Source organism: Felis catus, chromosome A3 (assembly GCF_018350175.1).
Source record: "Felis catus isolate Fca126 chromosome A3, F.catus_Fca126_mat1.0, whole genome shotgun sequence".
Classification (NCBI taxonomy): Eukaryota; Metazoa; Chordata; class Mammalia; order Carnivora; family Felidae; genus Felis; species Felis catus.
The window spans coordinates 80096544-80122224 of NC_058370.1; the positions used below are offsets into that span (position 1 = coordinate 80096544).

At 46.0% G+C, this 25681-nt stretch overlaps 1 protein-coding gene across 4 annotated transcripts in view; it reads left to right on the top strand.

Annotated features, from left to right (window-relative positions):
- The first annotated feature begins 5279 nt into the window (after positions 1 to 5279).
- The window catches only part of B3GNT2 (UDP-GlcNAc:betaGal beta-1,3-N-acetylglucosaminyltransferase 2), a 28043-nt gene continuing 7641 nt past the window's right edge, over positions 5280 to 25681 (top strand). The window contains exons 1-3 of one of the 4 annotated variants that reach the window (XM_023251702.2): positions 5280 to 5421; positions 10291 to 10376; positions 17031 to 17169. The gene's annotated coding sequence lies outside the window, so the exon portion shown is untranslated. Of the gene's footprint in view, positions 5422 to 10290; positions 10377 to 17030; positions 17170 to 24725; positions 24850 to 25681 lie in introns of those variants that run through there. The other 3 variants (XM_023251700.2, XM_023251701.2, XM_006930126.5) reach the window with 3 other exon arrangements.

Here is a 25681-nt window from a genome sequence, read left to right on the forward strand (position 1 = left end):
CTGAAGTTCTAGTAGATGGAGCTGCTCACTCTTTCACCTCAGTGTCCCACCAGAGTGGTGTCTATCCTCTCTGATCATGTCTCCTCCACCTCTTGCAAACACTCTTGTTCCTTTGAGGAGACTGCTGCCTACCTATATTCCCTCTTCCTTTCTGGTTTTCCTATCTTCTGACCTCCTGGTCACTCCCTCTATCTCACTTTCTTGAGGCTTTACCTCCTAGCTCCATGACCTTCACACTAGGACCTTAACTTCAGTTCCTGCGCACATCTTCCAGGTTGGCTTCAGTGTTCACGCAGATGACCTATCCAGTACCTTGCCTCTCAATCCCTTGGCCTCATATTCTCCAGTGACTCTCACCTCTACTTTCGCCTATTTTATCATGATTTTGTCATGACCTTAAACCTCTCCACCTCCCAAACCATTAACGTTGGCATCCAGATTGCGAGACCCAACCTCCTCTTCTTCCAACATGACTAAACGTTGCCTCCTTTGACCCCTCCAGCCCATTGACTTCTGTCCTTTCTCTCTTATCATTCATCATGTCAACCCCACTTTTGCCACTTCTCAATTCCTTGGCAAAAGGAATTTGCTCCTCTGCCCTAGTGATTTCCTCACCTGAGCCTGCACCTGAGCAGACAGCTGAGCTCTGCCGGAGGAAATCACATAGGAGGGCCCAAGGGTACCTTATAAGTTCACACCACCAACCTCAAGTGGGTTGCCATGTTGCCGTACCATATGGCCATTTCTCTGGTCATCTCAACCTTCCCACCTTCTGCAATGACTCTGTCACACCTTCTCCACTCTCTTCAGAATCTCTCAGCTCTCCTTGCCTCACCCCCAGCCTCCTGTATGTTCCAGAGCAATAGAAAGTCATGGTGTGGAAAGATTCAATGTCCCACACCAAACCTGCTGGCTCCTGTTACAATAGTGGAGGTAGCCTCCTGCATGAGGTCAGCCTTTTCCATCCATACACTGGTTCCATCCTCTCCCATGGTCATAGGAACCTTTACTGTCCACTGTCCTTTCACTGCTATACCTCATCTTCCTCTTCTCTATAGGATCCTCCCCATCTGCATTTAAACACACTCAAGTTATTCTATCGTAAACCCACTGCTGACATAACAATCCTCAACATTATTTCTCTCTGACTCTTTGACCCTTTCTGCTTGCATGAAGTAAGTGCCTTTCTTCATTTCTTCACCTCTCACTCACTCCTCAATCCACTCCAGTCTATCTCTTTGCCAATCACTGCTCCATGAATGTCCCAATGATACCAAGGCCAGTCAATCCAGTGGATATTATTTAGTCCTCATATCCCTTGGTCTCTCAGTCATTTTGAGGGCTGCTGACTACTGCCTTCTTATAACATGTTCTTTCCCTGGGCTCTGGGACCCCATCTCCTCAAGCTCCTAGTTTTCTTCCTGCTTATCTGGCTGCTCTTCCACTTCATCTGCAGGATAGTTTGCCTTGGGCCAGCTGAAAAAAAAAATTTTTAATGTTTGTTTTTCAGAGAGCGTGTGCATGTGTGCAAGCGGGGGAGGGGCAGAGAGGGATGGGGGGACACAGCATCTGAAGCAGGCTCCAGGCTCTGAGCTGTCAACACAGCGCCCAGTGTGGGGCTCAAACTCACAGTAAGATTATGACCTGAGCCAAAGTTGAATGCTTAACCAACTAAGACACCAAGGCCCCTCCCCCACCCCAGTCCAGCTTTTACCTAACAGTTCCTCAGGGCTCAGTCCTAGGCATTCTTCTGGTCAAACTCTCTATTCTCTTAGGAGACCACCTCATTCTCCTGGCTTTATTACCACTTCTACACTTATTACTTTGGCTCCAGCCTCTCCTCAGAACATCAGATACTACAACCAACCACCTGCTCAACATCTCCACTTGGATGTCTCACAGGCACCTCAGACCCACCTTGATCAAATGTGAACGTTGGGAAGGTTTTCTCAATCCTTTTCCCTGAAGGCCCTCTGACTGAGAAAGTAGCATCACTGGCCATCTGGTTGAAGAAGCAGAGAACTGGGAGTATTCTTTGAGTCCTCCCCAGTTAAGCAATCACCAAGTTTTGTTGGTATCTACTTCTCTGCATTTGCTTTACCACTTAAACAGCCCCTTTCATTTATATTTTGGCAACAGCCTCCTGTCTCTCAACCCCCTTTCTCCCTCTTCCCTATTCCTTCTTCACATTGTGGTCAGAGTGATCTTACTGAAAATGGTATTCTAGGCCCTACAAAATCAAGCCCCTGCCTACCTCTCCAACTTCTCCCTCAACCACATTCCCTTTGTAGTCTAAACCAGCCAGGAACTCTGCTCCATTCTTCTCTCTGCCTGCTGGCTCTTCAGAGCTCAACTCAAATGTCACCTCCTCTTGGACTCCCCAAATGGTCACACCACCTTGAGCTTCCTTGGCCCATATCACAATTGCAATTATATAATTGATAGCGCATGTGATTGTGTTTTTTAAAATGTTTATTCATTTATTTCGAGGGAGACAGAGCTCGTGAGTGGGGGAGAGGGACAGAGAAGGAGGCAGAGAATCCCAAGCAGGATCCACGGTGTCAGCACAGAGCCTGATGTGGGTCTCGAACTCAGAAATTGTGAAATAGTGCCATGAGCTGAAATCAGGAGCTGGATGCTTAACCGACTAGGCCACCCAGGCACCCCAATAATGCACTTCATTGTTAAACTCTCTCTCCAGCTAGACTGTGAGCTCCGAGAGGGAAGTGTTTTACCACATTCACCACTCCAGTGCCCGGCACTGTGCACTGTGCCATGCACCTAGTAGGTGGTCAACACATATTTGTTAAATAAATAAATAATACATCTTTACCTATGGATGATGGACCCAGGACCCAACCCAAGTGTAAAGACTACCGCCAAGTGGGGTATGGAATTTAGCATTGAGTAATTCTCCCCAAGGAACAATGTTAACTGTTATAGATATACTCCCAACTGCATTAATTAATAGCAGGATGGAGAGAATGCCCTTATGTGCTTAGAAACAATATATCAATCTGATGGCACAGAAAAATCTTCAGATGTCAGTCTGGTCTTATCCCAGTAGTTAATCAGAAAGGCAGCATAGAGATATCTTTATTTAAACCAAGGAACATGGACTCAGGATTAATTACTTTGATGCAGAATGAAAGACATAGGCTTTGTTTGTCTAGTAATTTATACTTTATGTACTCTTAAAGAATTTCTAATCTCTAAGGGCACCTGGGTGGCTCAGTCAGTTAATCGTCCGAATTCAGCTCAGGTCATGATCTCCCCACGTGAGTTCAAACCCCGTGTGGGGCTATGTGCTGACAGCTCAGAGCCTGGAGCCTGTTTCGGATTCTGTCTCCCTCTCTCTCTGCCCCTCCCTCAATCACACTCTGTCTCTCAAAAATGAATACATGTGAAAAAAAATTTTTTTAGGAATTTCTAATCCCTATATTTCTTTAAAAATGTTTTATTAGCTTTCTAAATTAAGAGAGTTAATACCACTGGAAAAATACAAAATTCAAAGTCAGTAAGGGTATAAAATTCATCTCCCCGCTTCCCACACTCCAATCCCACACTTGGGGTAACCGTGGTTAGCAGTCGGTGTGCATCCTTCTTGTTTTTCTATGAATATACAAAAATCCAACTTGTTTCTTGGACTTTTATGTCTCAGTCTTAAGAGAACCATATGATCAACATAAAAGCAAAAAGGTCTGAAGGCTGAAAATAAAAACTTTCCCAGATCTGGTTCTGAATTCCTGTTTCTAGAAGAGTGCACCCACGTGGCTCCGTGGATCCAGCAGCAAAGTGTTCTACTCTGAGCTTGGAGAAGAGTTAGGGTCCACAGTCAAGTGGGCTGAGCTCACAGGTGCCTGAATTCCTACATTTGCAATTCCTTCCCCTTCGGCTAATTCCACCTCAGAAAGCCTTCCGAAAGATGCAAATATTTGAGGGTGTCCTGTCCTTAATTGTTCAGTCTGGCTATGTAAAGGAGACCTTTTTCTTCCTGAAGAGATAAGGACCAAGAGACGGAGGTGCTCTCAAGTGTGCCTGCCGCCAGGTTTGCCTCCCGGCGAGTACGCGCGGGTGAGCTGGCTGCGCTGGGCCTTCCAGACCTGGGCAACCTCCCCGCGCGGCCGCGCAGGGCTTACCTGGGGCTCCCCAAAGTTGTTTTCACAGCGGCTGGGACTCGCCTTAAAATGCAGTGCTCTGGCGAGCCAGCGGGGGCGCTGGGCTGGGAGGATGCGTCTGTGTGGTTCCAGGTGTTTCGGCCGGTGTGTGTCGTCGGCCCCAAACCCTCACCCCGCAGCCGGGAGCCGAAGGTGTGAGCGTCAGAGTTCAGCCATTTAGGCAGTTCCCAGGCGTCCGCCCGGCCCCTCTGGGCCGCGGTGCGAGTTGGAGGCGCAGCGTCTGGACACCTTATTTCTGGCTTTCAAGACTCGCGTGGAACCTCGAGGAAATTCTCTGCAAGACACCGCAAGGAGAACTAAAACTTCCCCCTCACCAATTAGTGGGCGGCCTCATAAATCCGAAGATCGGGCGGCAATGCCAAGTAGGGCATCACTGTAGGCCTTGGGCTCTAGGGCGTCATTTGGGTATCCGAGAGGTGGCGGCGGGTAATGGGCACGTGGGCAGAGAGCAATGGTCAAGTCCCATTCTGGCCCTGGTTCCCCCTTACTCAGTGGAACCCCGGGTTTTGCGGGGGCGCACGCACCCAAACACCGGAACGGCGGCTGTGGTCCTGTCTAGGCGCAGTTACAAACTGGTTCTGGCCATTTAAGGTCACTGGAGTGCTCCTCTGGCCATGTGCTTAGTCCCCCAACATCAGACGTACCGCAAGAGGGGCAACCTGCAGTTGGAGGGATTTAGGCTAGACCGGGTTTGGGGATACGGTCAAACTGCCGTGTTTTTCCGAGGGAGTCTACTTCCTGGGGGCCCCTTCCCCCGGCTTAACCCTTTACTGCCCACGTGTAGACCTGGGGGTCCCAGATGGTCCCCGGAAGTGAGGAGAAGCACGAGACTGGGCGAATCTCGGGCGCCAACTCGCAGACAGATTGGCGCACGGCCTTCCCCAAACTTGGGGCGCGGGGCGGCGGGCCGGGCTGGGCGGTGACGTGAGGGGCGGTGCCGGGCCTGATTGGCGCGTGGGGCGGGGCGAAGGCGGGGCCGGACGGGGCGCCCAGAGGCGGTGGCGGCGCCTGGAGCCGGAGCCGGGAGTGAGAGGCGCGGTGGCAGTGGCGGCAACAAGTGCTGGAGACGAGCCGTGCCGGTGACTTCCCCGCCGCCGCCACCACTGGGCCGCCCGTCGCGGTGCAACGCATGGAGCGTGAGCGGCGGCGGTCGCCGGGCTGAGCCGCGCCGAGCGGCCGGGACGTGGATGTGGCCGGGATCTCCCGCCCCCGCCCCGCTGAGCAGGAGCTGCTCCCGGACAAGGTACGGCCCGGCGGGTGTGCCCCCCCACCCCCCGCCCTTCCCTTCCCCCACCACCTCCCCAAGCCCTCTCCGCTTCCTTTCCATCTCTGCTCCCGGCTCCCCAATGCTCCGCACTGACCCCTCTCCCTCCCAATCCAGATCCTCGCCGGTTCCGGCTTCGTGCCGGCGCCCCAGAGGAGGAAACCATTCCTGGGTGGCTCCCGCCGCATTTAGGCGTCCCCCGTTTCCTCCACCTTTCTTACCCTAGAGAAGGAGGATAACAAAACCAGCAGCAGCGTGTCTTTTGAGTCTCTTGCCCTATTCCACCCCCACCCCCACGGGGCCGGGGGACATTCCCCCCTCCTCGCTGCACCCCAACTTCCGGGGGAGCCCGCGCTGGGTGATGCAGGCATTGCGAAGCGGCATCTGGGGCCCGCGTTCTCACCTGGCTTCCACGGGCGGTTTGGATAGGGGGCTGTGCGTGATTTCGCTCTCGCAACCCTCACCCCACCCTCTCATTGCGCTGGTCTCGGGTGCCGCATGGGGAGATCAGGTGTTTTGTGAGCCAAATAGCCGCCAGCAGCCGCTCCCCGCCCCCACCTGCCTGCCGCTGCCACCTCCGGGTCCCCAAAGGCTGGTTTCTGTGAAACTTAGGGAGAACCTTTCGCTTTGACCTCTAAAAAAATGTTTCACGCCGCCCGCGTTGAATGATTAACCAGGCTGCTTGCCTGAGACCTGGGGAGGGGGATGGGTGGGTGCTGCCGGGAGCGTGTAAGGCAGGCCCTTGCGAAACCCCTCGTTGGAAGGGTGGGAGTGGGGGCGCGGGGTGGGACCCCGCTGAGGCCGCGGGCGGGGGTCCTGGAGGCTGTCCCGGGACGGCAGGCGGACTCTTCTGGAGGCAATAAAACCAAGTCACCTTAATTTCCAGAGTACGGTATTTTGCACTTAGGGCAGGGGAGCCCCAGAACCCATTATCTCCCCACACGTGTCACGGCGTGGAAGCTTACCTCTGAAAATAATACATTTTAAATCAGGGCGAAGAGGCTCCCTCTCCTCCTTAAAACGTAGAGATGGTATGTTTGTCTTTGCTTCTCTACCCTCATGGCCTCGTGAACCTTCCCAACTTCGTAGAAAGATAGTTTAGGACAATTATACCATATTCTCCTGCCCCTCCCTGTTGGAGCCTTGATGTAGATTTCAGATTGCTAAACCAGTTGGTGAATATGGGTGTCTACTTGTTATAACAAATTCTTCCGGTGTATTTTGCCTCCGGAGGTGGCCAACGGAGTCAGGATTGGGACTGGGAAGTAGGGGAGACCCGAGCCTAGCCCAGTCGAAGGGCTCTGGAGCCCAGCTGTCTGCTGGTCGCACCCATGCGGATCTGACAGCTGACCCCGGTGGGAGGACAGACAGGGTTGGGCGGTCACTTCTTCCCATTGCTCTAGTTCTCACTTCTCTTTCGTTTGAATAGAGGTTATTAAGCCTGGTGGAATTTGGGAGAGTGTTAGAGTCCCTGTGCTCTTAAATCAGATTAGATTTTAAGACGAGGGAAGTGCAGAACCCTATAGAACTCTCTACAAGTAAAGCTTTCTGCTCTGCGCAGCCTTTACCAATGCCTTTATCTTTGGATCTAATGTTTGAAATTACAATGTTGAAACTTTTCAGTTTGAAATGCTCTTTTCCCTTATGGCCGTATCCCAACAGCAGGGGCTCACTGCTCTTCATTTAGTTTTTGTGCAGAGGACATGTGTATGATGCAAGACCTAATTCTCCAGAACAGTTCAAGTTCCCACCCTCTCTGTTCACTGGTCTCGATTCTGCGACATACTGTTCAGTGACCTAGGGCAGGTTTGATCATCCCAGCCTTATTTTCCATAACTGGTTTTGGGGATGGTAACACCTGCTCCACCAGATTGTTTTTTAGGACAGATAGGATAATGTTTACCGAAGTCCTGGCTCTGCATTATGGGAGTTGAGCACTTAATAAGTGGTGGTCATTGTGTAATCAATATAGAAGTTCCGCTAGGCATCAACTTCCCCTTTACCAGACACAGTAACTGGGAACCGTTCAGATTTGTCTGACTGAAATCAGCCAAATTTGGCAGATGGAGATAAGGCTTTTAAAGTCCAGGGGATGAAGTAATCTTTTGATGAAAATAAACATATGCTTGTAAAAGTTATGATTTTGGGGGGGTTGCTGATGGATAGCTGAGTAATGGTTTGTAGTTTTGAAGAGTTCCTTGTTTAAAAAAACACAATTTAGATTTTTCTGATTCTAAGGTACTACAGTTTTGCTAAAGTAGGAAAATGGAACTGATAATTCATGGTTGATTTTTCACTATACAATTTGTCCAAATGTGTGCCTTTTTTTAGAGGTGCATTGGGAAAAAAGGACTTATTAGGAAATGAATAAGAATGTAAAAAAAATGGATCATTCTGCTTTACATGATGCATTGTTGGTATAAAGCCAAGATGTTGTGGATAGAAACGTGTGGGGCTTTTTCAGCTGATGCTGGAATAAGAGAAAAGATGAATCCATTGTTTCTTAGAGAAACTTTGAAAAGTTTTAATGTTTTCTGGTAATGTTTTTGTGTTTGTTTTGTTTTGTTTCTTTTTAAACAATAATTTAAGGATCCTGACCAGTGCTGTGAATGTGCTGAAGCATACTCTGTTCTTAACATACTGGGTCAGGGCTTTTAATTCTTTCTAACTTGCTTAATAGCTACAATATTAACTTTACTTAGTTTTTTTGACCGTTTGTTGAACAGTTTGTTAAAGAGTTTAAAAATTAATAAATGCCAATGTATACTTTTATAACATTAAGATTCTTGCATCTGGGATAATATTCGGTTATATAATCTATTGCAACATGTCCACTCATGGTGTATAAGTTACCAGTCGTGAAAAATTCTCCTAAAGGCCTTTTGGTCTTATATGCAAATGATCAGGGAGAAGTAAAATCATTTTAGTCAATTGCCTGGCAATTTTAGTGTATACAGAACGTTAAAATATGAATTAAATTGGGCTGTGGCAATTTGAAAGTTAGGTTTCCTGGCTGACACAATCGAAAGTACCCAGTAAAACCACAGCACATATACCCAACAGGTGTGTAAGATACAGCTGTCTCCTGCCCCCACCCCACTCCCTGCTCAGGTGGGATAACTGTTACTAGGTGCTTGCCAAAGATATCTCCAAATTGTGGGATGAATAAATTCCTCTCTCTGGAGAGGCAATTACTGTTTGAATAAGATGTATCTGTGTGTGGTATAAGACTTTGAGAGAATTGATGTAATGATTTCATCATCACCTAGCGGTGATGAGGCTTTGCTAGTCTGAACAGAACTTCAGTGGGAAGAACTCGTACTTACTTAATGGAGAATTTGTTATTAGGGCATATGTGGTACAGTAACTTTACTGCTGGAAAAAGTTAATTGTATGGACCAGTTTTCTGTGTGTTAGAACACTAAGCTGAGATTTTGCACTTATTATGTGTGGCCCCTACTGTGAGTTTTATGTTCTTTGCCCATCAGCTTTGGCCTGCCTGCCTTAATTTTTGTAACAGAATTCAAATTTCTTTTGAGAGTTAGCATTATTGATAAAGTTATAACATGTCTTGAAATATTTTGTGTAATTTTAGCTTTAGGTATTTCCATAGATAACTTGGTTACAAATTTTCTGTGCATCTGTGAACATTGTATTCTGATGTGGCTACAGAGGGGAAATTCCTAGTAGCCAGGAAATAGATACTTTCTACTTTTCATTCTGTGGCATTTAAAAGCAGGTTTATTGTTCCAGTGTCTTCACTCTGATGTGATTAGGATGTACATTGCTCACCAGAATATTAAAAAAAAAAAAAAAATTATCTGAGGAAATCAATTCTAGAGTGTGGCCGGGTCTGTCAGTGGCTCTGTGGTGGTTTAGTGGTTAAGAGTATGAACTTAGAGTCAGATGAGGATTTTTAAAAATTGTTTTAACTTGAGAGATAGCATACAGTAAAGTGTAAAGTGCCCTAATACTATGTACAGTTCCTGAATGTGTGTCCACCACCTCGCTCAAGAAGTAAACATTTTCAGTGCCCCAGAAGGTGCCTGTGCCCCTTTCTAGTCTGTATCCACCCGCTAGAGGGAACCGTTATTCTAACTTTCATATCATCTTAGATGTGATTCCTTTCATAGAGATTGATTTTGCCTGTTCTTGAACTTAATATAAGTGGAATTACAGAGTCATACAGTGTTGACTCTTTTGTGAAACAGACCTGGTTTTGAGTTGCATTTCTGCCACTGTGTGACTGTGATTCCTGTAACTAAGTTACTTAACCTCTCTATGTGTTTCTTCATTTGTGAAAGGGGGAAGATAAAGCTCTCAGATTTACTAAGATCATACACTATCATCATTTACTAAGATCATACACATATTCATGTGATCATACACTTACAGTATCTAGCACTGTGTTTGACATACACTTTCTTTGTCGCCCTTTTATTTCTTTCAAGGGATGATAACTAAAGCAACTATACCTTTGTTTTAATATGCCGTTTCATTATAAAAGTTATGTTGATCTTTTACTGGAAGTTAGAAGCCAAGTCTTTGTTGATTTAATATTTTGTTGATGTAGCTTTCAGCTTAAATAAGACGTATTATGTCTTAGTAATTGATCTCCTATTATTTTTAATTGACATTTCCTCTGTAAGTCATGAAATGACAGTCATTGAAATGTAGAGCTGATCAGTCAGTTGCGATCACCTGCGTGGAATGAGCTGTGGTGCAAGGAAGACAGTTTACACTTGATTATGAAGTCTATGGAAGAGTTTAGATAAGAGGCAATAGTAAGTGGCCGGGATATCCAGAACAATGTTTACTGCTTTATATTTTGTGAAATAATTGTTTCAGAAGTGAAAGCACAGGACCAGTTGTTATGCTCAGATGATTGCGTGCTCAAACCATTCAAAACATTGTCAGCTTCTATAATCTTCCTGGTAAGTGGCATTATATATTCAGTGGTCTCCTGTTCTCAGTGTTTTGGTGGGCTTTTTGGATACTTTCTATTTTTGGAGACATACTTTAAATGTAACTTGGGTGGTGCTCTGGCATTCTTTCTAAAAGACTTTTTCCTTATGATGTTTATTTAGGGAGAAAAATCAAGGTCAGGTAAAGGCAAATAAAATTAATGCCACCATCTCTTAACACTGTAACGACTGTTAACTTGGTTTGGATCCTTCTAGGTTCTTTTCTTGTATCTGTACACTTCTGGACGGGGCTTATGAAAAACACATTGCTGATACTTTAGGCAGATTTAAAACAGATTGTGTGGCCTGCCTAGACCTGACTGAGAGGGCAGGAGGCTTTGAAGGCTTGTGTTCAAATCCATACCCAGCCTGGCCCCTACTTGTGGCCGTACCATTGTCAGGAGTGCTAGGCATGCAGTCCCCCAACACTCCCATCAGGTCCCCTGTCCTCCACATTACAGCAGCTGAGAGCGAAAATCTGTCCTTGGGACCCCCTCCCCCTAAGACCTCAAGATGATGTGTAATCAGATGGGCATTTTATTCACTTGATCAGCATGCATTAACTGAGCACTTAGTGTGTGCCTAGCACTGTGCTTGGCCCCATGTGAATTCCTAGATGGTCCAGGCACAGTTCTTGCCCTCGAGTTAGCCGTCTGTGACACCTCTAACCTGGAACCCATGAAAGAATGCTCTTGTAGAGGTGCAAGCAATGTGCAGTTTTGGAGGTAGCCAAGAAAGGCTTCCTGAGGAAGTGGTATTTGAACTTAGCCTTCACCGATGAGTTAATAACTTTTCAGAGGGCAGAGAAAGGAGAGCAAAGGTATTTCAGGCCTGTGGTAGTGTGTCAGGGAAACAGCAGGTGATTTCATGGGTTTAGAGGTCCGGGTGTTTAGGAAAGGGTAATAGGACACGGTGCAAGCTCAGTGACCATGCAAAGAAGTGGCACTTGATAGCTAATGGAGGTCATGGGAGTCATGGAAAGTTCTTGTGGAGAGGATGTGGTGACATCTCAGGGTCAAGCTTGCATGTAGGAAGATGAGATGGATGCAAGGCAGGTGTGATTATGGGCCTGGGTCATTTTACAGCCTCCTGATGGGGAACCTTTTTTCCAGTTGCCCTACAACAGTGTATTCTCTGAAAGAAGGTGGAGGAATCTTTACAATTGAAATTACTTTATATGCTTCTTGACACAGTAGCTCCTACTGCCCCTCAGAATAAAGCCAAAGTTCTTCTGTTACCTACCAGGCTGTTGGTTCAGTTTACTGCAGTGACACTGGCCTCTGTGCTATCCTGCCTCTGGCATTTGCACTGGCTGTTCTCTCTTTCTGGAATTATCATGCCCCACTCCTGCTACCTTCTCCCTGAGAAGAGAGGTTTTGTCTCACTGTCCTTATCCTTATCTGTACTGTCCTTTATATTTGTGTAAGTTCCTATCAGCCTTATGGTAATTGACCACATAACTTTATTCTTGGCTGTCTGTTCATTAGTTAATTTTTTAAAAATGTTTTTATTTATTTTTGAGAGAGATAGCATAAGCAGAGGAGGGGCGGAGATAGAGGGACAGAGAATCCGAAGTGGGCTCTGCACTGATGGCAGTGAGCCCGATGTGGGGCTTGAACTCATGACCTGCAAGATCATGACCTGAGCCAAAGTCGGACGCTCAACCAGCTGAGCCATTTGGGCACCCCATTATTTGTCTGTTTTAAATACTACTCAGTTAAAATACGTGCTTGCTACTTGTTGAATTCGGTCACTTCATCAGTCTTTCTGGGGGAAATCTGAGGGCCCAAACCAGGCCAGGGATAGTACAGGATTAAAGTGTGAATATGTGATATATTTGAAAGAGACTGAGAGATAAAACCAGTATAGGGAAGTGTGAAGGGGGTGAGCTACAGATATAGGTACATGGGGGAGCTTTTTAACATTTAGGACATTGGAGGCTCTAGCGGTGTCTCAGAGGGTCCAGGGGACAGGAGCGAGGGAAGACCCAGCAATATAGGCTTAAGCCCAGAACTGTGGAGAGCACCAGTTTTGGGGCATGGGGCCAGGAGCAAAGCTGCCAAGATGCAAGAGAACCAGGAAGAGAATCCAGGTTGGGTGGTCTTGAATTTGAGGTTGGGGGGAGGGGGAAGCAAGGGTGGTGGTCAGCAGTGTTAGGTGCTCTGGGAAGCCAGGAGAGGCTGAGGACTGAAGATTCTAGAGGATGAAGGGAATTGGAAAGGTCCGGGCATATAAAAGGGCATGACCAGGAGCAGAACCTTTTCAGAATATTGGCAGAGAAGGGAAGGAGAAGCTTGCACCTGGAGCCACTGGGAGGGAGAGTTTGAAGGTGAAGGAGAAAGTGGAGATCCACCATTGATACACGGGACCCCAGGGGAGCAGCAACGGCTGTCACAGGGGATGGTAATCTTAGGAGGGCTGGGGAGTGACTTACTGTCAGGGGGAGAGTGGTCCTTGTGGAGAACTTGAAGTAGATTTTGGTCCCAGGGCTGACTTCAGGGGAAAACAAAAACCAAAAAGCCACACACACACACACACACACACACACACACACACACACACACACACCCCACACCCCCCACACCTTTGTAACCATGGCAACCCAACTTAGCTTCTGTTTCCTCCCCCACCCGTGCAAAATAGGAAAAAACCTGCACAGCCAATCTTACATGTTGATTGTTAAAATCCAATGCCATCATGAATATGAAAGTGTTAACACTCCAGTAAGGTTATTTCTATGCACCATAAACTTGATAAGGCTTTTAATTTGTGCTTCAGAATTCTGTTGGTGTTTATTTTCTTTGAAAAGCACTTAACATCCAAGAGCTTCTCTGAACTACTGCTTTTGAGTCCTGATCAGAGAGTAACACAATAGTGGTTTTAAACAAACAAACAAACAAAGAAACAAAACAACCTTCAAGTCTGGCTCTAGATTGTTTGTTGGGAGGCCTAGTGGCGTTTTTAGAATCAAATATATTTGTTTTAGCACTGAAAGGGTCAAATTGGGTTTGTTAAAAATACCATCTTTTCTAAATATTTAACATTTGGAACTAAAGAAATGTATTTTGCATTTATTATTTTATGGCTGAATTTGACGCTTATTTATAAGGAACTTATGTAGCATTTATTCTTTATAGTAAATGAGATGTAGCTATTTTATTTTTCTTCCCATCACCACATAAGGAATTTATTTTCTTCAAATGAACTTAAAATATCTCTCATGAATACTCCTATTTTTAACTGTTTCTCTTTTGAATTTTTTTCCTTAAGGTTCTGATGGAGCCTTTATAAAAAAAAAAAAAAGCTCTTTATAATGGAGATTTTCAAACTAGTACAGATACAGAGAGTGATATAATGAAGCCTCAGGTGGCTGTCACTGGTTTCAGCATGACATTTCTTTTTTCGTCCCTGCCCCACGCATGAGTGGGAGGCTGTGTGGGCAGCACCCAGAGCGGGAGGGCAAGGCCTGTGACACCTCCAGCTCCTCAGTTGGACAAGTAGAAACCATGAGAGTGTTTCGACCCCCATGTCGAAACATGGGGCTCCCCCATGTTTTGCCCCATGCGGAGTGAGAAGTGGGCAGAGGGTGGACGTGGATTGCTACGGTCCTGATATTTCCAAGTAGATGACAGCCTGTGACATGTGAAGGTGACATTCACAGATATACTTAAAATTAGATGATTTAAACCGCTTGGTCAAAGAGGCCCAGTTTCTAAGCTGTTCTGTCCTGTGCTCTTATATTGAGCAAACATGTTCTCTTTTATTTTGGCAACATAAATTTTTCCTGGCAGGTGGCCAAAGAAAGAAGTGTTACCATTTCGTCTCTTTAAATATGTGGACCTGAGTTTTGGTTGAACAGCCCCCCTTTTAATAGAACATTTGGATAAAAGGCCAAAATATCAGTTTTGATGATAGGTATTTTAAATCCGTATGACTTATTTTGATATCTGAAAAAGCAACTTAAAAACAATCCTCAGGCTCCTTTTAGTAACTTTCTTGAGATTTAACATTAGAGGAAAGGAGAAGAGGCAGGAAAGGGAAAGGAAGCTAGGGGAAGGGAACTGAGGCGGGGGGGCGGGGGTGTATTTTGCTTGTTTGGTACCCTGTTCTGAAGTTGCCACCCTAGGGTCACTTGTCACTAGAAAGGTTGTCTACTGGGATGAGGATGGTCCCTGACTCTGGAGAAGAGGTGGCATCCCAGGGGAGCCTGGTTTAATTGGACATTCCATGTGTGTGTGAGGAGCAGCACCTGGCATTCACTCTGTGTGGTCGGTTTGCTTTCACCTCACAGCTATAGCACATGTGTGGTGGGCGCCTTGGTCCTGCCTCCCTCAGGGTTGAGGAGAGTGGGGTCTTGGCTCCCCTGACCATTTGGGCTGGGAAACACTACTGGGGTTGAGGAGTGGGCTCTAGGTAACTAGTTCCTGGTACTCTTTTTCTTTTTTTTAATCTTTAAAAAAATTTACATCCAAGTTAGTTAGCATATAGTGTAACAACGATTTCAGGAATAGATTCCTTAATGCCCCTTACCCATTTAGTCCATCCCCCCTCCCACAACCCCTCCAGTAACCCTCTGTTTTCTATATTTAAGAGTCTCTTATGTTTTGTCCCCCTCCCTGTTTTTATATTATTTTTGTTTCCCTTCCCTTATGTTCATCTGTTTTTCTCTTAAAGTCCTCTTATGAGTGAAGTCATATGATATTTGTCTTTCTCTGACTGATTTCGCTTAGCATAATACCCTCCAGTTCCATCCACGCGGTTGCAAATGGCAAGATTTCATTCTTTTGATTGCCGAGTAATACTCCTTTGTGTATATATATATATATACCACATCTTCTTTATCCATTCATCCATCGATGGGCATTTGGGCTCTTTCCATACTTTGGCTATTGTTGATCGTGCTGCTATAAACATTGGGGTGCATGTACCCCTTTGAAACAGCACACCTGTGTCCCTTGGATAAATACCTAGTAGTGCAATTGCTGGGTTGTAGGGTAGTTCTCTTTTTAGTTTTTTGAGGAACCTCCATACTGTTTTCCAGAGTAGCTGCATCAGCTTGCATTCCCACCTGGTACTCTTTTTGAGAGCCTCCAGTTTTGGGGGGGATCCCGAGTGCCAGGAGGTAAGATTAAATACAGTGTGCACTGAGGGAATAGAGGATGACCTCATGGAGGAGGTGGTGGAATTTGAACCACGGCCTTCAAGGATGAGGGTAGGATTGAGAAACAGAAGAATGAACATTTCAGGCTGGGGGAAGCTAGCATGAGCAAAGGTGTGGGTAGGAAGGACAGGAGTTGTTCAGTTGTTGCACAAGGGTGCAGGTGCCCAGGAGTTCTCTGGGAGGGGACTTTGAGGGTGACATGCTTCGATCTAGGATGGTCTTTGTGAGAGTGCTTAATGTTGATGGGGATGCCTACCTCCCTGTACCCTGCCCATGCCAACCACACAGTACCATGCTTGTCTTCAAGTTTAGCGGCAACTGGGATGAACTTATGGGCTGGGAACCCATCTGGGTTCCCAGTTTCTGCCACTCTCCCTCCGTTCACTCACCATCTTGGGAACCTCAGGCCAGTTTTTGGAAGTGATTGACTTATCTGTAAAGTGAGGATACCTCGGTGACCGTTTCACAGGACTGAGTATCCAGTTGGGCCCTTGGCATGCTTCCTGGTACGTGGACAGTGAATGGGTAAGGGCTGGTATGCAGTTGTCAGTTTGTCGTTAAAAGGAGCGTCTGGTACTTCCAGTCCATTCCTTCCTTTCTTGTCTCCCCTCTACCCTCCAAGATATTAGATCTGTTGATTTTTTCTATTTTAATACACCGTCATTTAAATCTCTGCCCATGCCAATTCTGTACAACTTTCTGTGTTTTTTATGCATGTTTTTAGAGTCCTGGAGGCACAGTAACTCATGCCCCTTGGTGTCACCTTCATTGTAATGAAGGACAGATTTTCTTTATGAAAACGTGGCACTGGAAACCCTCATCCTAGCAGCCAAGAAATCGAGACTTCCCAAGGCAACTTTTCAGTTACTTAAAACAAACACAATGCATGTCATTGGTGTTAATTTAAATATTAAAGTTACAAAAGAAGTCTAATATGATATACACAGTCTCAGTATGCAGCACGTTCAAATAACGTTTTCTTGTCTTGGGGAGGTTATCTATTTATTTTGGAAGGAAGACAGATGTAAACTTTTATGTTGCAGGAAATTGATGGACATGCTCTGAAATTCTGCATTTTGTGGGGACAAGAATTGCCAAATATAATTTAATAAAATTGGGAAGGGCAGTGGTTGATCTGAAAGTTTGTCGAGCTTGTTGGGAGTGACGTAGGTCAGTCTCTATGCCACATTGGATTTGGCTGTCCCTGTGCTTAACATTAAAGTGATTGTTTTAAAATAAAAAATTCCTACTCCTGTTTGTGGTCAGTTATCACAACCCATGGAATTAAGTGGTGGGCAATGATGTAATTTTGAAAGTTAATTTTAAAACTTTGAGGAGAGTCAACTTTTAATTTTGTTAAGTTAGTCTTTAAGTGAAAATTGCATGTATTTTACTGTGTAAAATGCCAGTAATCTCTTCTCCAATACTTACATGAAAATATCCTTTCTTATTGATTTCATCAGCTTTTCGTTTTAAGTGTCTGTAGACACGAGGAGTCCACATAGCAGGCACCAAATTACCTCCTCCCCTCCCCATCTCTGTTCATCAAAATTGCCAAGCCATGGCCGATGGCCTACTTACTTCCAGAAGCATTTATATAAGGTCAGTTTGATAACTTCGTTTATATAATGGGATTCTGTTTCTAGTCCAATACTGTAATTTATGCCTGTGCATTTTTATTAATTTGTAATTGTCTTTCAACCCTTGGGCCTATGTTTGTTTATAGATTTATTTAATCATATTAGACGGTTTCCTGAGATGTTTTTAGGTGATGTACTGCTTCTGATGAGTGAGGGGTAAGGCATTGAGGAGGAAAGCACTGGACTTGGAAAAGGCTTAGGACCCTTAGGAAGAGGACTGACCTGGACTGACAGATAGCCGGGGGGCCAGGTAGGGTGCTCTGGGGGTGAGGGTGGGGGTGTTGGAGATGTACGGCCTGTGTATGAAAATTATTCAACCATGACTTGTTTAGAGTGATGTTGATTCTTGATCATAAGGACCAAAAAAATAAAAAAACTATAGTTAGTCCTTGTTTCTTTACTGCACCTCCCCTTTTATGTCCTTCTTTTCCTCAGATTCATTGACAAAATAGCAATATATTGTCTGAGTGGCAGACACGAGAGATACAGAAATTAACATGGCCCAGCCCTTGTCCTTGAGGCTCCCACATCCTGTGGGTGTGTCAGACTTGTTAGCAAGGAGGTGTGGGGAAGTCAGATAAATATGTGTGTTAGGGGTTCCAGCAGCAAAGGGGAAGTACCACAAACATACCCAACGGGAGGAGATCAGGGATGGTACCACTCCGGGCAGTGCTGGGGCAATTGGCCTTTTGGCCTTTTTGTTTTAATGTTGAAGTCCTAGCACTGAAGCTATAGACTATGAGAAAAAGACTTTGTCCCTGACAGTAATTCTCACTGCTGGACTCACTGCCCTGATTGTTCCTGTGGGGATGTCGGACAAGACGTCCTTCTGATGCCTTCATTTCCTCTTCTGTAAATGAGTTGATAGGAGTAGATGAGCTATAAGGCCCTGGAAAGGAAAGTTTTAACAGCTTCTTTCTGATAACGAAATTGGTATATGATCTCTGTGTGGAATGTGTGTGCTTGTGAAGGAGAAACCCAGTGAAAGGCTGAGTGGTACAGTTTTGTGGTCAACATTTGCTCTTTGATCATCTCTTCTGGTGAGGGCTGGTGTCCTTTCCTCTCAGAGCTGGGGGAGTGGAGTTCTAAGCCAGATTAGTTCTGTGCACTAACCTGTAGCAGGATGGAGGGCCGTGCTGGGATCCCTCGCTTCAGGCGGTGGTGCTAGAGGGGAAGGGAAGAAAAAGGTCACATTTTCTCTGTGTAAACAGCTCTCACAAAAGAGTTTGCCTGGAGAGTATGTGATTAGACCAGTTTCAGCCCCTGCCAGTCTCTCATTCTATAGCGTGGGTAAATTCCTCACACACATCTGCAGGGACCTCACCCCTATCAAGGAAGGTGCTTACACTACCAGACCAGGACCTTTGGCACCTCAAACCAGTGAACGGTTCCCAACAGGCGATTTTGTCTACAATGCTGCTTTCTCATGCTGATTAAGATTTTCATTCCTAAGTTATTTTTTTTTTAAGTCCAAGCTTATCTAGGGATTCTTGACATCTTGAGCATCAGTGTTGTGTGGTAGAAAGAATAAGAGCTTAGTCTTAGGGTCAGGCTCCAGGGTCCAAATGTTGGCTCCACTGGGATTAGCTCCATGACCTCAGACTAATTGCTTCACATTTTTTGAGCTTGTAGAAGATTAAATGAGAGGAGAATCACTGACATAGGAAAAGGAGAAAGGGCATGAGGAGTAGGAAAACCAGGACGGAAGCGTATTAAAGTGTAAATTAAAACAAGGAGATGTCCATTTTTTGTAAAGACTAAAAAGGATAGTGTCCACAACCAGTGGACCACATCAGTGTGGCTGGCTCCTTGCTCTTAAGTGTGCAGTGAAGATAAACCAGTTCTGACCTTTCTTTTTGGTGGGGGAGATGGATGGGGAGGAGAGGAGAACAATTTGATTGGTTTCTAAGTTATTTTAAACATTTGTGTTCTCTTGGGGCACCTGGGTGGCTCAGTCAATTAAGGGTCCGGCTCTTGGTTTCAGCTCAGGTCATGATCTCATGGTTTGTGAGTTTGAGCCCCACATCCTGGGTTCTGTGCTAACAGTGCAGAGCCTACTTGGGATTGATCCTCTGTCTCCCTCTCTCTCTGTCCCTCCTCTGCTCTAAATAAATAAATAAGCAAACTTAAAAAAAAAAAATTACATTCTCTCTGTAGTTTTTCCAAAGGAAATCCTAAGACAAAAAACTTGCATTTATGAGGTTGTTCATCAGGGTTTTTTTCGATTATGTGGAAAATCATGAACAACTCCTTGGTAGTGATTGTTAAGCCAGAACAAATACCCATGTTCCCACAAAGCTGTATGAGACATCTACCGATAGAAGACTGACTACTCAGATTGTGCTCTTTCCCCTGTGAACTCAACCTGCTTTACAGAAATTAATTTGCCGTGAATGCAAAAGTCAACTGTATTTGTCATCAATGTGAACATCCAATTCGAGTTCTTCATTTTTCCTTTTTTCATATGCCTGTGATTTTGCCAGTTTTCTTTTCTTCTTTTTTTGTAAATAGCAGGGCTGTGAAAGAAAACACATTCCTACAGTCTCTCCAGCAACAGCACTTGTTAAGTTAGGCGTAGGCATGAGTCATCCTCTTCCAGCAGAGAGGCCCTGGGCCCACCAGCACCTACTTCCTCTTCCCAGTGTGGCCTCAGAGCCCACAAACTGGCCCCACTCAGTTCCTGCCTTGGCCTCTGCTATCAGCTAATGGACTGTCATGTATTTGTTGCCTATCTACCAGTTCACTGTACAGGGCCCATGTTTTATAACAAACCTTTGCTCCCAACTTCAGACTCCAATAAAAGTACTGTAGTTGGAGATGAATTTGGGTTGGTGATCTAGGGATCTAGAACTTGTGCCAGGTTTTGTTTGTTGCCTGATATGTGAAAATGGATCAGGGCCTTTAAATATTTTTCCTTTGCCTTGTATAAATTGAGGCTCTGAAGAGGGCGTTGCAGAAGAGTAGGATTCTCCTTCCTGGATCCCAGTGTCTAGAACCAGACTCCCCTACAGAACCTGCTGTTTTTCTTGCACTCCTAGGTACCTACAGGGCATGGCTTTTTCCAGCTCTGGCAACAGTGGTAGGAAGGGGAGCCTGGGCCCACCCCAGGCCACTGCTTCCCTGGCCCCTCTCATTAGCCCCATGTATACTCATACTGGAGCCCATGGTCATGGTCATCTAGTGAACTGGCCACCCGGTCTTTGTCCCAGGCTGCAGCCAGGAGCTGCTCCTGTCTAAGCCGTTCATTGACATGCTAACCTGCCACGGAAGGGGGTCTCCCTACTTCCTTGTTCCAGCAACATCCTGGACTCCCTGTGTGTGGTGACCCCCTCTCCACCCTCGTTCTCTCTGAATGCCCACCAGCAGTCTCAAAGGTTTGTTTTCTCTCATCCTCCTGATGGGGACACCATGTGTTCCAGGCTTTGTGCCTGCACCCCAGAGGGTTGTTCCTGCTCTCCTGGTGACTAAACCATCTCTGGCCCGGGAACCTGGGAACTTTTCCGCCATCCATACCTTCTCAAATAAGCTCTGAAGCTGTCTTCCACGTTTGTCCTTTTCCTGGTACTTTTCATTTGCCAGAGACTACTCTGTGGAGTTCCGTTCCGTCCTGTAGTTACTCACTTACTATATTCTTAAACTTGTGCTTAAGTTATTGTGTGGTCTCTGCCTCCTGGTTGCACCCAGACTGAAACATACCCCGTGTAACCCAACGAAGCCGAAGGATGAGTCAGAGAAGTCTCGGTGGCCCACTGAGAGCATGCCAGATAACACTGTTTGTGCGAGGATCCTGCAGCTGTCAGTGGAAGTACGTACCAAGCCATAGCCACGTCCAGCTCTCAACAAGGGCTTTCAAGACACGTGAAGCTCCACAGGAAGTGACTATCTGCACTTCAGTGTTTCTTTTCTAAAATGATTTCCTGCCTTAGGGAAGTGGGTGCCCTCAAATTGTAAGTCTGTACTAAGGGCCTGCCTTCCTTTAGGGTTCACCCTGTGCCTCACCATCACGGCCTTGATGGTGGTAACAGTTCTTCCCCCACTTGCCCGCTCCCCACCAGGAAGGGGGTGTGGAGGCTCCTCTGTTTTGGGATAGGACAGAGGAAGGGTCTGCTGCAGGAGGAGGGATGGAGCCCTCACCTGGAAGCACTACTGAGTCCCGTGCGTGTGCATTCCCATGCACAGGATGTGCCCGAAGCACACCCACAAGTATGTTGCCTTTGGTGGGTCTGGGGCTGACTGTGGGAGATGGGGGGCTGGGCTATAGTGTCCACCCCTGTTTACTTCTTCAGATCTTATCCTGAGCTCTCAGGTTTAATATGGGCTCACGACTTCTGAAATTCATCTCTCTCAATTCTAGAAAGATCCTTTAAATTTTTTTCTGTTGTACTTCAGTGTTTTAAAAAGAGAGACAGATTTATATAAATACGTGTGTGTCATTTACCAGCATGCTCATACATGATTTCCCAGTGTCCTCTCTTTGGAGGAGAGGTATATGTGTTTAATGCAGTTTCTACTCAGTGAACTTGGCCAGATGACCAAAATATCTGTCCATTCAGCAAATGCGGAATGACTTTCAGGTGCCACGTGCTGGGGTAATGGTGGCAGAGTGTGAAGACTTTGATCATGCAATATGCCCAGGTGTAGGCCAACATGATCAGGAGAGGATGCCCTAACTCTTGGGAGGTGGGTGCTTCAGCCAGGAGGTGACACTTGAGCCAATTTGGAAGGAGTAGAAGCTCTCCAGCAAGGCCTAGCAAAAGGAAGGCACTCTGCAGATGGCATAGAGAAGCTGAGATTTTCTGGAAGAGAAGAGTGTTTGCTGTGTTTGGATGTTAAAGCGTGGATGGTGTTGGGGTGGGGGCTGTTGGCTGGAGATGGTTTGAAGGGAAGCACAAATAGTTATGAAGTGCCCTGGCTGGGACCAGAAGGGTGTGTGAGTTGGAAAACTGGAGGACTGAGGCTGGTGTTTAGGTTGGGACATATCACTGGGTAGGTCATCTTGTAGAAAAGAGGGAGAGGCCCTGAAGCCCTGAGCTCCAGCTCTGGGAATGGAGAAGAGAGGAGTTTTTATTTTATTTTATTTTATTTTATTTTATTTTATTTTATTTTATTTTATTTTATTTTATTTTATTTTATTTTAATTTTATTTTATTGAAGTTTACTTATTTGGAGAGAGACGGAGAGAGAGAGAGAATCCCAAGGAGGCTCCGCACTGTCAGCGTGGAGCCTAATACAGGGCTCGAGCCCATGAACCGGAGCCGAAATCAAGAGGCAGATACGTAACCGGCTGAGGCACACAAGTGCCCCAAGGAATTTTAGAAGACAACACAGTTAAGGTTACCCTTTGAGGGAGCAGTAGCCTGTTGGTGGTGGTCTGACCACACCAGGGGAAGAACATAAGCAGGGAATGTGTGTTTGTACAGGGGGCTGAAGACTGGGTACTTGAGGAAGAGGGCATATTTGGGAGCATGGTGAGAAATAAGGTGGCAGGCTATCACAGTGGCTGGTGGCAGAGCCTGAACAGAATAGAGGAGAGGTGATGGCAGAGGTACAAGTCACATTATGGAGGTGGGTCCACAGGACTGTGCTCCTTGGTTGGATGTGCAGAGCAGGAAGGGGCAGCAGTTTGAGGTAATACACCCAGGTGCCTGTGAAGTTGATCCATTTTAAATAGGGGGCCTGAGAAGAGGGACCCCACAAAGTTTGTTAGAAGCTAATACCTGCAGTTAACTGAGTCAACTTGTGATCCTCAGTCAACCTGTGATCCTCCTTTTGGAGGTGATGTTTAAGGCAGTGCATAGACAAGTTCCTAGAGAGAGCAGATTTATGAAAGGGGCAATGAAATGTGCTTAGTGTTGGAGGAATCAGAATCCTTGAAGGAGAACTATGGAATGCCCATTGAGTGATAGACAACTGGTGTGGTAGGTAATTTCATCCCCATTTTATAAATGAGGAAACAGAGAGGTCAAGTAATTGCCCAAGGTCACACAGCTAGTAGGTAGCATAATCAGAATTTAACTCTGGGCTGTTTGACTGCAGATGCCAGGCTGACCTTCAAAAGTGAAAATGGATCTGGGACATTTCTGCCCTCAAACATCTACCAGCCTTGTTTTATAACTACATAATCTTTTACACTGAACGTCTAAAACTGTTGTCAGTTTTACAAAAAGCAGGGTCAAGATGGCCTCTGGGAGGGTTAATTCCCTGCCATCATTTGCGCATTTTCTTCTTCCTCCTTTTCTGAAAGTTCTGTACATGCTTATTTGAAGAATGAACTTAGTGATTAATTTTTATCTTAAATGACCAATGCCACTTGAGGAAGTCAGCCATACCAGGCTTTGGGGAACTGTAATCACTTGGGGACCAGAACATGTCCTGCCAGACACTTTCATGTATAATGTTGCCTGTGGGGATGTGTAGGTGAGCACATTCGTCATATGTTCTTTTCCCTTTTCATTTCAAACATGAAGTACTAATATTAATGACTGTGAACAAATTTCCTTGAATTTAGCCAGTAGTTTGTTCTATGACTTAGAGATTAGAAAGCAAAGTCAAAGACACATGTTCTCTCTCTGTGCCAGCCTCTAGGTTATGGGGGAAGTCCTGGGCTTCCCTGCCCCAGCCCTGGCAAGAACCCAGGTCAGGCTTCTTGTTCCTATTAAGGAATGGGTTCTAGGTCTGGCCCAGCTCTTCTGAGCAGCTTCACTCAAACCCTTATCACCCCACTGTCTGCATGAGTGCTAGAAGCTGTTCTCTCCCCCAGAACCACTTAGCTGCAAACTGTCCCTGTCTCTGTTTATCAGAGCAGAGCCTGGAAGGGGCTGGCAAGGACTAGGCAACAGATGGGAGCAGCCTGGGAGGTAAGGATTTAGGAAAGCCATTCTCGCCAGGGTTTTGGAGGGTGGGGGAGAGCAGCAGCCAGCCAGAACCATGTGCACGTTCTCCAGAGAGTGTACGTGTTTCCCCTGCCCCCATGATATGGCAGTGGGCTTGGGCTCTTTGCCCCGTGAAGGGGTGTGTGTCTGGTTTGTGCAGGAGAGTGAGCAGGAAGCAGGGCCCCCTGGACACGAAGGCTGCTAGTTCATACGGTGGTTGAATCAAGAGCTTGAAATTCCAGCCTCCTTGCCTCAGCCTGACTGGACGGGGATGGCTGTTCATTTTATTTAATGGTTACACAAGAAGGTTTCCTTTATCTTTGACCTTGGGAATACTGGGGTGAGAATGTAGGGCAGTCTCAAGCACAGGTTTTGGGTCAGGCCTGGATATGATTGCTTGCTCTAGCTCTGATTAGCTATTGGTAGCCATCTCCCTAACTTGCTTGAGCTCCTTGGTTCCGTGTGTGTGTGCGCGTGCGCGTGTGTGTGTGTGAGAGAGAGAGAGGGTTGGAGAGAGAGAAAAGAGAAAGAAAGAGAGAGAGAGAGAGAGAGAGAGAGAGAGACTGACTCTCCTTGAGTTGGAGTTCTGTGAGAATGAGTCCTCTTGGCCACAATAAAATGTTTTCTGGCCAGCACTTTGTTTCAGTGTTTCTAGGGCTTTCAGAACTGGAGGCAACCTTTTAGGATGATCCACTTCAGTGGTTCCCACTCGAGTGTCCATGAATGAAATACTGGGATTGCTTGGACTGCATACCGGGAAACGAAATGAGGTATGTGAGGTATTTTGTCCAGGACTTAGTTTATAGAGGAATCAAGGTTACTTATTTACCACCCTGCCTCCAGTATCCGACTTTGACGAATGGTAGTTTTTGTAGGTTAAAGTGTATAAATGAAAAGCTTTAAAATATTTAGTAACTCTTAAGGAGATTAACCACTGAAAGTAAGACTAGTGTCCATTAGTCATAACCCTGTGTGGCAGCATTCATTTGCATCATGGTTTAACCTTCAGACTCTGGAGCTGAGCTGCTTGGGTTTGAACTAGTGTGACCTTGGGCAAGTTCAGTCACCTCTCAGAGAGTATCTGCCTCATAGGATTGCTGGCGCCTGGCGGGTACCTAACTAAGTATTCAAAGAAAGCATATGTGCTCATAGAAAGCATCCTTTCTAATAGGTGACTTCAGATAAAGAGCACAGGAGATGTGCAGGTGGGCTAGGGGTGGATGTTGTGGCAGAGCCTCTGAGGAACACTGGGGTCCAGTGCAACGATATAGAGACTGTGGGACTGAGGCCGTGACACAGGATAGCGACGTGGGCTTCATAAATGGGAACCCAGTCTCAGGAATTTTGTGTGATATGCTTCCCACCCCCATCCCAGGCAGTCTGGATATTGTGGTAAGAGGCTATTCAAGGAGGGACATGGTGTGGCAGTGTTAAAGAATGTTAAAATAACCTATAATCCTACCGCCCCGATGAAACCAGTTTTGTTTTCGTGTCATATTTTATCTGGATTTTCACATAGTTTAAGCAGGGCCTCTGTGCTATTTTGTAATCCGTTTTCAGCTAACAAATACATTTTTCCTGTTTCTAACTTGCTTTCTAAAT